This window comes from Physeter macrocephalus, chromosome 21, assembly GCF_002837175.3.
Source record: "Physeter macrocephalus isolate SW-GA chromosome 21, ASM283717v5, whole genome shotgun sequence".
Classification (NCBI taxonomy): domain Eukaryota; kingdom Metazoa; phylum Chordata; class Mammalia; order Artiodactyla; family Physeteridae; genus Physeter; species Physeter macrocephalus.
In genome coordinates this window covers 29,584,779-29,594,801 of record NC_041234.1, presented here as the reverse complement: position 1 = coordinate 29,594,801, position 10,023 = coordinate 29,584,779, and the positions used below count along the sequence as shown (strand labels likewise).

General features: G+C 37.2%; 1 long non-coding RNA gene across 1 annotated transcript; it reads left to right on the top strand.

Annotated features, from left to right (window-relative positions):
• The first annotated feature begins 2,054 nt into the window (after positions 1-2,054).
• LOC102991077 (uncharacterized) lies at positions 2,055-7,541 on the top strand. The gene is made up of 3 exons (XR_002890735.2): positions 2,055-2,128; positions 3,698-3,776; positions 6,371-7,541. It is a non-coding gene; the product is annotated as an uncharacterized lncRNA (long non-coding RNA).
• Positions 7,542-10,023: the final 2,482 nt, after the last annotated feature.

The following is a 10,023-nucleotide window of genomic DNA, read 5'->3' as shown; positions in this document are numbered from 1 at the left end:
TGGTTTTTTTGTAGTGAAGGCCTTTAAAATCTGATCACCTTGGTTGTATGGCAATTTCATTAATTTTTTTCTCTTAAGTTGTTTTCTCATTCACAGCATTAGCCCTTGTCAGCAAGCCCTTCTGTGATTGGTTTGAAGGACCAGTGTTGAGTTTCAAAGTATTTAAGGAATTTTACATCATGTGCTCTTTCCACACTGAACAATAATTTTATCTTCAGATATGTGATCTAATTTGCCCTTTTCAGAAACTGCTTTATTCATATGTAGATAATTCGATTTTCAGAACATTTTCACAGCTGGTAGTTTTTTACTTCTTACTTGAAATGGCCATTTCCCATTGAGCCTGATTGTAGCTTAGCAAAATATTATTTTATAGAATAAAGACCCTCTCGGGAAGGTATTGTTATGTACATATCCTGATATGTACATATTATGAAAACTGTATTCCGAGTGTGATTTAGCGTGCTCAACTTCCAACTCCCATTGCTCCTTTCTCAGTGCCCTAGAACTACATGGTTCTCTCAATACAAATTAGTCTTTGAAAGAAAGTCTGCATATTTGAATTTGTGATAGTCCACTTAAACTTGTCTGAATGCCAGTAGCCAAAGGAATGGAATATTTTCCAACTCCCATTGCTCCTTTCTCAGTGCCCTAGCACAACCGTGGTTCTCTCATTGTAAACTAGTCTTTGAAAGAAAGTCTGCATATTTGAATTTGTGATAGTCCACTTAAACTTGTCTGAATGCCAGTAGCCAAAGGAATGGAATATTATATGGTAATTACATCCCAGTTGAGTGAGTTAGCCTTCTTGATATTCAGCTGCTACAGAATTCTCAAACTGTCAGGACACCTGAACAATCTCTCGTGAAGATTTAGGATAAATGTTTTGTGTCACATGACAGACTTAAAAGCTACCAAATTAAAAGCTCTTACATTTGCTTCAGTACTTGGTTGAAATCAGAGATGCTATCTAAAGTGCATAGGTCTGTCTTCTGGAACTACCTTTATTCCTCTAGCCATGTCGGCAGTTAGGTAGAGGGAAAATCTGCTTTCTGAAGAGGACATCAGGGTGGAAAGGTCATTCCTTATATAACGCTTAAGCATTTTTAAAACACCCTTCTAGTAAATACATAAGGTAGAAAATAATGGTTGTTTAAAACATTTTGTTAGTCCTCAAATTAACCTGTTTTTAAACACAATTACTGCTGAGGATTTAATGGAAGTTACCTTTTAAAAATTAATTCATAGCTTACTGTTGTGCAGCATACATACAGAACAGATGACAAATCTTTACAGCTTAATGAATCTTTATATAGTGAGCACATACATGTAACCAGAGTTCAGATCTAGAAATTAATATTACCTGTAACTCAAAAGCCCATTGCATTCCTCTTCCTAATCAGTACTCCACCCTCCTATCTTTTAAGACCATACTCTGCCCTCCTATCTTTTAAGTTCCGCTTTTGAACTTTATATTGAATTTTAGAACACATACTCTTTTGTGCTGCCCCCTTGTGTGCTATATGTATTTTGTTCCTCAAAATACTCAAATATTTTTCTCTATTTGGTTGCATTTTAATTCTACAAATTGGTAACATGCTTATATGATAGCTTCTAAAAAGTGGGTTCTGTTCCACTTTCTAAATAAATTCAGTACCACTCTTTTGAAAACAAATCTTATTACACATTCAATCACAGATAAACAATGTACAAGTTTCAGTTCACAAAACATTTTCGGTACTAATGCTATCAAAGTAAACTAAAAAATGAGTGGGTTTTTAAAACCAATGACAGTTTTATTATCTGAATTATATCATTTGATTAATTATGGTTATTGTGTATTTTTCTGTTTTTCTATGCAAAAGTGATATATATATCGAATATATATTTGAGTACATATTTTTAATTCCAAACAATTTGACTTTTACTATTCATTCAATCTCAAATAGACCCAAAGATATTTTCCCCCAATAACCTAGTTATTCAAGAAGATTCTTAAATTCTACATTAACATTAACACAGCAGATATACTGGGTTCTTATTTTACAGATATTTTTGCAGATAGAAACCCCTTCCACCTGAAATGCTGTCACAAATACTTTGGAGCCTTAACTTGTTAATCTTAGAGGTAATAATGCATCATCTTATTTGGTTCTTAAGTTAAGTATCTGACAAAGGCAAAAATGTACAGTTTTCATATTAACCTGTTATAAAGAATTTAGCCTATAAATATGTTGTGGGGTTTTTTTTGTTTGTTTGTTTGGTTGTTTTTTTTTTTTTGTCGTTGTTTTTTGCCAGAAACATTTAGAATATGTCATGCTATTTTTTAGGATTGACCGTTAGGTTCATTTAAGTAGTTTTTGTGAAATATTCTCTGGAACCTAACCTAAAATAGTTTAAAGCTCCAAGGAGATTTCGTTTTTTCTCTTTAAGACCAAGTGTTTCAGGCTAAACAGGTGAGCAGAGATCATATGTAGAAAATTTCTACCACCTCAGCACTCCAAAGATTGGTGTACAGTTGGGATTCTTTTTCCTTCTAAGAGTGTTAAAAAGTCACTTATATGTTGTTTGTTTGGTTTTTCAGGCCTCCCCTTGGTAAAAACGGAGAAAGGGTGCTCTCCATAGATAATTGAAGTTTGCAGAAATGAATCAAATTTATTTTCTGCATGTTTTATAAACAGCATATATTTTCAGCTGCTCAAATATTTTATTATTTTAATGTATAGAGAGAAAACATTAAAGATTAATGAAGATACATAGAAACACTGGAAATAATTAGTGCTATGTCTATAAAGTATAAAATTTTTTCAAGAAATTGTGTCTGTATATGTACACACAAATAATGTATATTTGGAGGGCAGAGCTTTTACTTCCAGGCGTCCCATATGGGGAAGCCACCAGGCACTACCAGAGTTTCATCAGTATTTTCCTGGTAGTTGTCTCCTGATAAACTGTTACACTGTATTTAACAGATTTTATGGGCAAACAGCATTATGAGAAATGGAAAAGTCACTATGGTGACTGAAATAAAACTTGACATTTTTATGAGAGTTTGATGTGATACATCAAACTACATTGGGCTTTGAAGTCAAACAGACCTAGGGTTGAAAACTGCTTCCAGTTTTTGTTAATTCTGTAACTTCAGCCAAGTTATCTAACTATCTGAAGATCAGGGTTTTTTAATATAAAATTGAAGACAATAAAAATAGTTACTTCATAAACTTTTCCTATGAGAAGCCTTTTCTGACCACCTGGGTCAACATACCCTCTTCTGTGTGTGTCATGGTTCTCACAATTTATTGTACTTCTCTATTTGCATGGCTGTGTGGCCAGTAGATGTGTGGCCAGTAGACCACAAACTTTTTGGTGGGTAGGAACCAGCCTGAATAATTGCCATAAACTTAGAGTCCAGAACATGGAATTTAGGACTTTTTTATGTCTTAGATGACCACTCCCCCCTTTGCAAAACTTCTGGTATCACTGCTTTCCTGACTTTTTTGTTTTGTAACATATACTGACCTGTAACTCCCTCAGCTGCTGATCCAGACTCACAATGCATCTGCATTAGATAATTCTGTGAAGGCTTTCCAAATGCAAAGTGAGTGATGCAGATAATAAACCTTTTGTAAATTTATCAATTGGAAGAATTGTTAAATTAGTATGAGCCTGCTAATTGTATGTTGGTTTGTTTCTCCAGATGAACAGCAAAGATACCCAGGATTGCTTTGAAAGAGTCATTGATGTGAACCACTGATGAATGGAATTGGCAAGTATAGGTGAGCACTTCCATATTTCCAAGGAGACAGCTCATCTGGTTTTCCTTCTACATCTTGGGACACTCCTTCCCTGTCTATTCCACTGACTCCTCTTGCCCTGGTGATTGTACTATTGTATATGAACAGACTCTTATTCAGCACCCGTAACCTTTTATTGTGCTTTTTTTGATATGTCTGCCTTCTTCATTAGACTATGATATCCTTAAGAGCAAGGACCATGTTTCCTTACTCTTTGCATATTCTGCATCTGAGACACTACTTGAAATATGGTTGGCATCACTGAAGGTTCTTTGATTCGACTCATATTTTATAATCACTACATGGCAAAACATTCCCCTTCCAATCAGGTGCTAGTAGAGCATATGCTGTCCAGGCACCACTTGTGTGGCTTTTCTGTATCAGGTGTTTCAGAAACTTTTCAAGGCAGTTGTAAGATATTCAAGGACAAGAATTATTACTCATATTTCTAAGTCATACCACACAGTGGCTAGCACAGTTTTAAGATTACCCATCACTTAAGAAAACATTTTGTAGAATCAGTCCTTTGTATAACAACTTCAGTGTTTTTGTACTGTTGTTAATTTGCTTAAAATTTTATTCAAAAATATCACTTGCTATAAAAGTAACTATAAAAATAAATACAATGAACATAAGATAATGTGCTTTTTCTAAAAATTTTAAAATGATATACAAATAATAAATTTAATGTTTTTGCACTGCCCTAACCACCTCTTTCATGTAATCTTAACATCTCTTTGAAGAAAAGATGTTTTTTCTTATTTTTCAGATTCAGTATACTGTATTATTTGATGCCAGAGGTAAAAAGACTGCTATAGGCAGTTTCCAAAGTTAATCATGCCACTTAGTTTGCCTAGGTTTCTTTTGCATCTCTTAGCGATTCAGTTGGCCACAGTTTTCCTCCCCTTTTCCACTACATCAGCTAGCTCCTCATCCCCCCTGGTTTCTGCATGTGAGAATGCAGAGGACTGAAAGACAACTAAATTGTTGTCACTTGGCAAAGGCATTGGGGGAAAAAAAAAACTTCTGTTGCGGGGGGGACCGAAAATGAAAGATTTAGAGAGGACTTGGGTCAGCTACCTCCAGGAGATCAACTTTAAGAAAATGACAAAGGTGTTTAGAGGAAGTTTTATGGAGTTCTGCCATGGGGTTTGTGATGTCAGCACTCTTCCCCAGCTCCCTACAAAGGCCCTAAAGTGGCTTTAATATGGTAGTTTTCTTTCTTTTGCATTGTAAAGCAATTACATCAGGAAAAAAATGGGCTCCATTTGAGTGTTACACCCTTCCTCATGTGACCAGTGAAATGTATTTATTTACTAATTGCTCCCCCAACCTTTACAGAATTTGAAATAAAAACACACCTCCCCAACATATTGGGGTTTTTTAGGTGTGATATGGTACTGTGGTTGTTTTTTTTTATTCTTATCTTTTAGAGAAATGTACTGCAAATTTGACACATGAAGTGATATGCTACTGATATTTGCTTCAAAATAATCTGAGGGTGGAGTAAGTGAGCATATAGTTGAAATGAAATTGGTGATAAATTGATAATTATTGAAGCTGCGTGATGGATATTTGGGAGTTCATTATTCTATTCTCTATACTTTTGTATATGTTTGAAATTTTCCATAATAAAAATTAAAAAAAATTCTTCAGCGTTTACTTGTAGGCCCCCCTCTATCCCTGAGACTTAAGTAGAGAAGTTTGGTTGGAACATCAATCTACAGCCCAGCTGCCAGACTCTCTCCTCCCCTCCAAAAACCTAGCTGACATGTTGGAAGACTTGCTCTTCCCTTAGTGTGAATTCTTTCCTTGGAGGTCTCCCAGTTCTACATGTAAAAAGACTTTTAGTCGCATCAGTATGTCAGACATGACCAGAAAGTTTTGAACCCCAGTGGTGGACATAAGCTTAGGTTCCACTCCCCATTCTAGAATTTACCTTAAAAAAATTGAATTGTTTTCCTGATTACAAAATTAATTCATCTTAATTTCATAAAATTTGGAAAATTCCCCCCAAAATAAATGAATCAAAAATCACACATGTTCCCCCTACTGAGAATAATCAAGTTCAAAAAAATATGTGTGTGTGTGTGTGTGTGTGTATATATATATATATTCCAGCCTTTTTTCTTTTCAAATATAAACGTATGTAACCCAGACACAGATGGCACAGGTGAGCCCCTTCCTCCAGAATATTTCCCAAAATCCATGACCCCTTTTGTTAAGCACACACCACACAGGCACCTTGCTGTTCCTCAGTTTTTTAGGCTAATGCTCAGGGCTGTCATGGAATTTGTGCTACTTCTTTCCTGCACAAGTGCGGCAGGCATGGCACAAAACTTGGGTGTGAAATCCAGACCAAGCTCTCTACCAAGTCCTGATGTAGGGCAGAATAGGCTTGGTTTGCTTTGGTTTGGTTTGGTTTTTCTTCTAATTCCCACACAAACTTTCTACTCACCAAGCACTGAGGCTGGCAGGGGAGGGGGAAGTATCAATTCAGAGGGAGTGCCCCTTTGTTAAATCACACATTGCAATGTATTGGCTAAAAGCAGGCCTGCTACTACCTTGTTTTCCAGAAAGTTCCCTCTGTCGTTTCTGAATCCTCAGCAAGCTACCATGTCTGCAGCCTCTGACCCTCATGTGCTCTTCTGGGGACAGTGATTTTCAACTGGTAAACAAGGACACCACCACTCTGGACTCAGGAAATGGAACCCTGTTCTCACCCTTCTACCTTTTTACCCCAGAATGTGCCCTTATCCATCCCTAATTTCCTACAGTACTCCAGAGACAAGGCCATAATTTTTGTTGAGATTTTATTGACGATTACCAGATTATGTGAGGCAAAGAACACAGTTTACACCTACTGCACAGTTCATATTTTTTCTAGGTTCCATTGCTAGACCAATTCCCTAATGCAGGCTGACTCCAAACGGCCTAGGAAAGTCCCTCAACCCCCCACTCCCCATCACTACCAAAAACCTGAGAGTTTGCAGTTTCCAATCATGGATAAACTGATCCTCACCATGGAGAAGGGAAAGCTGCTCCCACAACTCAATCTCTAAAAAGTACTCAAAGTGTCTCAAATTTATATTCCTGGAATCAAAGATGTGAACCTGAAATCAATGGAATGGATCAAAGGGCTAGAATGTGATGGGTTGGATATAGAAATTCAGTCTCCTATTACTCCAAAGAACATGATTCATGTTAAGATGAAGAAGAACAGGGTTGACAATATCTTACAGTGAACTCAGTGCTTCACCTCTTCCCAGGATAGTAAACATAGGGAACCAAAATGTCCATCCATGGTCCAAGAAGACTTAACACCCTGCCCCTGTGTAATCCTACACAGCAGTGTGAAAAAGCAGGCAGGACCTCTAGAAGTTTAGACTTCTTTGGGGCCAGTGCTGAGGGCATAGAGGACTTGGAACAGAGTTGGTTATCAATTCTCTCTTTTCCTTTTGTCTCCGCACTCAAACTTAGACCTCATTTCTTGGGTGTTACAAAAGATAAATGGACTGCAAAATCATTCTTAGTAGGTGGTATCAGCGATGGCATCACAATCCCTAGTGGGCATTTTAGGAATTAACCCAGTCCTGGATGCATTCTGTTTAGAGCAAGGAAACCCTTCCCAGGAATATCAATAATTTGCTGCCCAAGAGCACCTTGCTGTCCAAGTCTATTTACAATTACCTTTTTCATAATCCTGAATTAAATCTTAATATGTTATATATGAAGAAAGACCCTCTATCATGTCCCAATCAATAAAATTTCGAGTCTTTAAGCTGTGTTCTTTCATCTAGCTTTAACCTGGTAGATAAATAGGAAAGTATTTGCATTTATCTAGTACCTCAGTCCTTAAAATTGGAGCTCTCAGTGTACTGGGGAGACAGATGATAAAACAAGAAATCTCAACAAAATGTACAGTTTTTATGATAGTGGGGATTCAGTGGGCTCTGGCAGCACATAGTAAACTAACCTAGTTTAGTGGGGATGAGAGATTCTCAGAGAAAGTGCCTTCACCTGAAGGGTGAATAGAGCTTAGCCAGGAGAAGTAGTGGGAGGGTATTCCTCCAGAAGGAGGGAAGAGCAGGTGTGAGGTTCTAGAAGCCAGATAAAGTATGATGCTTTTAGGAACAGGAACTTGTTCATTATGTCTGGAACATAGTTTGAGCATGTAGAGAAGAAGAAAGGATCTCCTAGTGATGAAGTCAATGGGGTAAGAAAAAGATTATAGAGGGTCTGATGTGACTTGTTCAGGGATTTGAGGAGAGGAGACATGACATCGATTTGTCTGAAGAATGGAAAACTATTTGTAAAGGGAGAGAAGACTGTGATAGTAGTTCAGGTGAGAAATGATGGTGACCTGAACTAGGGTAATTGAGTATATTTATAGGCGTGGACACATTTTAGAAATTTATAGGGTTTAAAGGGGTATGAGTTGATTAATTGGACGTAGGAGATTAGAGAGAGGTAGATATAGATATATTTAAAGATATCTGGCTAGAGCAACTGAGTTGATGGTACCATTCCCTTAGGTGGAATCTAATAGAGGGAAAGCATTAGTTACGGAGGACTGAGAAGATGAGATTAGTTTTATAACTGTTAGTTTCTGGTACCCAAGGGACATTAACTTGGACATGTCCAAAAGGCCAGAGATACATAGACAAGTAGCTTAGGAAAGAAGAATGAGCTGGAAGTGTAGATTTTGGAATCATCAGTAGATGGGTAATAGGTGAAGAGGTGGGTCAAGGTCATCCAGGAGAGGGTGTACAGAGAGGACAGTGAAAACCTCCCTGAGGAATATCAGCATTTAAGAGTGGGTGCAGGACTTCCAGAACAGTTGTGTGAGGATCTTGGTGGATCCACTCCCCAGTGAAACACCATTTAATTGGTGACAAATATGTATATACATACACACATACCACACACACACACACACACACACACACGTTTAAAGTCCCTAGAAATTGTCATAAGGGCATATAGCAAATGGATAAACATTTGTTCAAAAAGATCTACTAAATCTCTATAAAAATAGAATCTGGCATTTGAGCTATAACCTGTTCCATCTCCCCCAGCTCTATGTGACAAGCTTTACTCCAGATATGGATGTGCCCAAGAAGACGAGGGCTCCCTATCCCCCCAGTTCCTAGTCTAGGGCTATACTTTCATCCCAGGAGGTGGGCACCAGTGTCTTTTATTCCACCACAGTTGCCAAGGCACTATTCCAGGCAAGCCTGGGCTAAAGGACTAACTCCCAATTACAGGGTGAGGGCTTGACCTCAGGCATGAGAAGGCAGTAAAAGTGGGATCCCAATCTCCTCTGCCCAAGTTCATTTATAGGGTGAAGTTTCTACATGGAGATAGGCAAGCTGAAATAACCTGGTGTTACTATCTCCCCTGAATGCCCAATGGGGTGTTACTGCAGGAGAAGTGTCCTGCTATATCCACCCCCAGTTCAGGTATAGTTGTCTGAAGTTTCTGCCTGGGTGCAGAAGCAGGCCATAAGAACTAAGCACAGCAGCTTTGCCTGAAGGGACTGAATTTATTTGGAAAAGAACCTGGAAACATTTATGCCTAAGGGCATTTTTGAAAAAACAATGGGGATCTTAATAGTGAGCAATTAAGAGGGGCCTGGTAGCTCCAGGATACTAGTAGCAACAGGGGAACAACACTATAAAACGACTAGACTAATATACATCTAATGACTACTCCACTAAAAAACAACAAAATGTAGATTCTACTCAAGTACATGGATCCTTCTCCAAAAAAGACTATGCTAGGCTATAAACATGCCTCAAAAGATTTAAAAGATTGAAATCATACAAATTATGTTCTCTAACCAAAATGGAATTAAATTAGAAATCAACAAGAGAGAGATATATGGGAAACTAACAAATATGTGGATATTAAACAATACATTCCTAAATAACCAATGGGTTAAAGAAGAAATCCTGATGGAAATTAGAAAATACTTTGAGATGGATACAATCAAAACACCAAAACTTGAGATGCAGCTAAAGCAGTACTTGAAAGGATAATTCATAATTATTAATTCCTATGAAAAGAAGAGCAAAGTAAACACAAAACAAGCAAAAAGAAAGTAATACAAAAGAATAGAATTAAAATAAATTAAACAATAGAAAAACAATAGTGAAAATCAACAACACTAAAAGTTGGCTCTTTGAAATGATCAACAATCTGTATTATATCGAGAATATTAAGAATA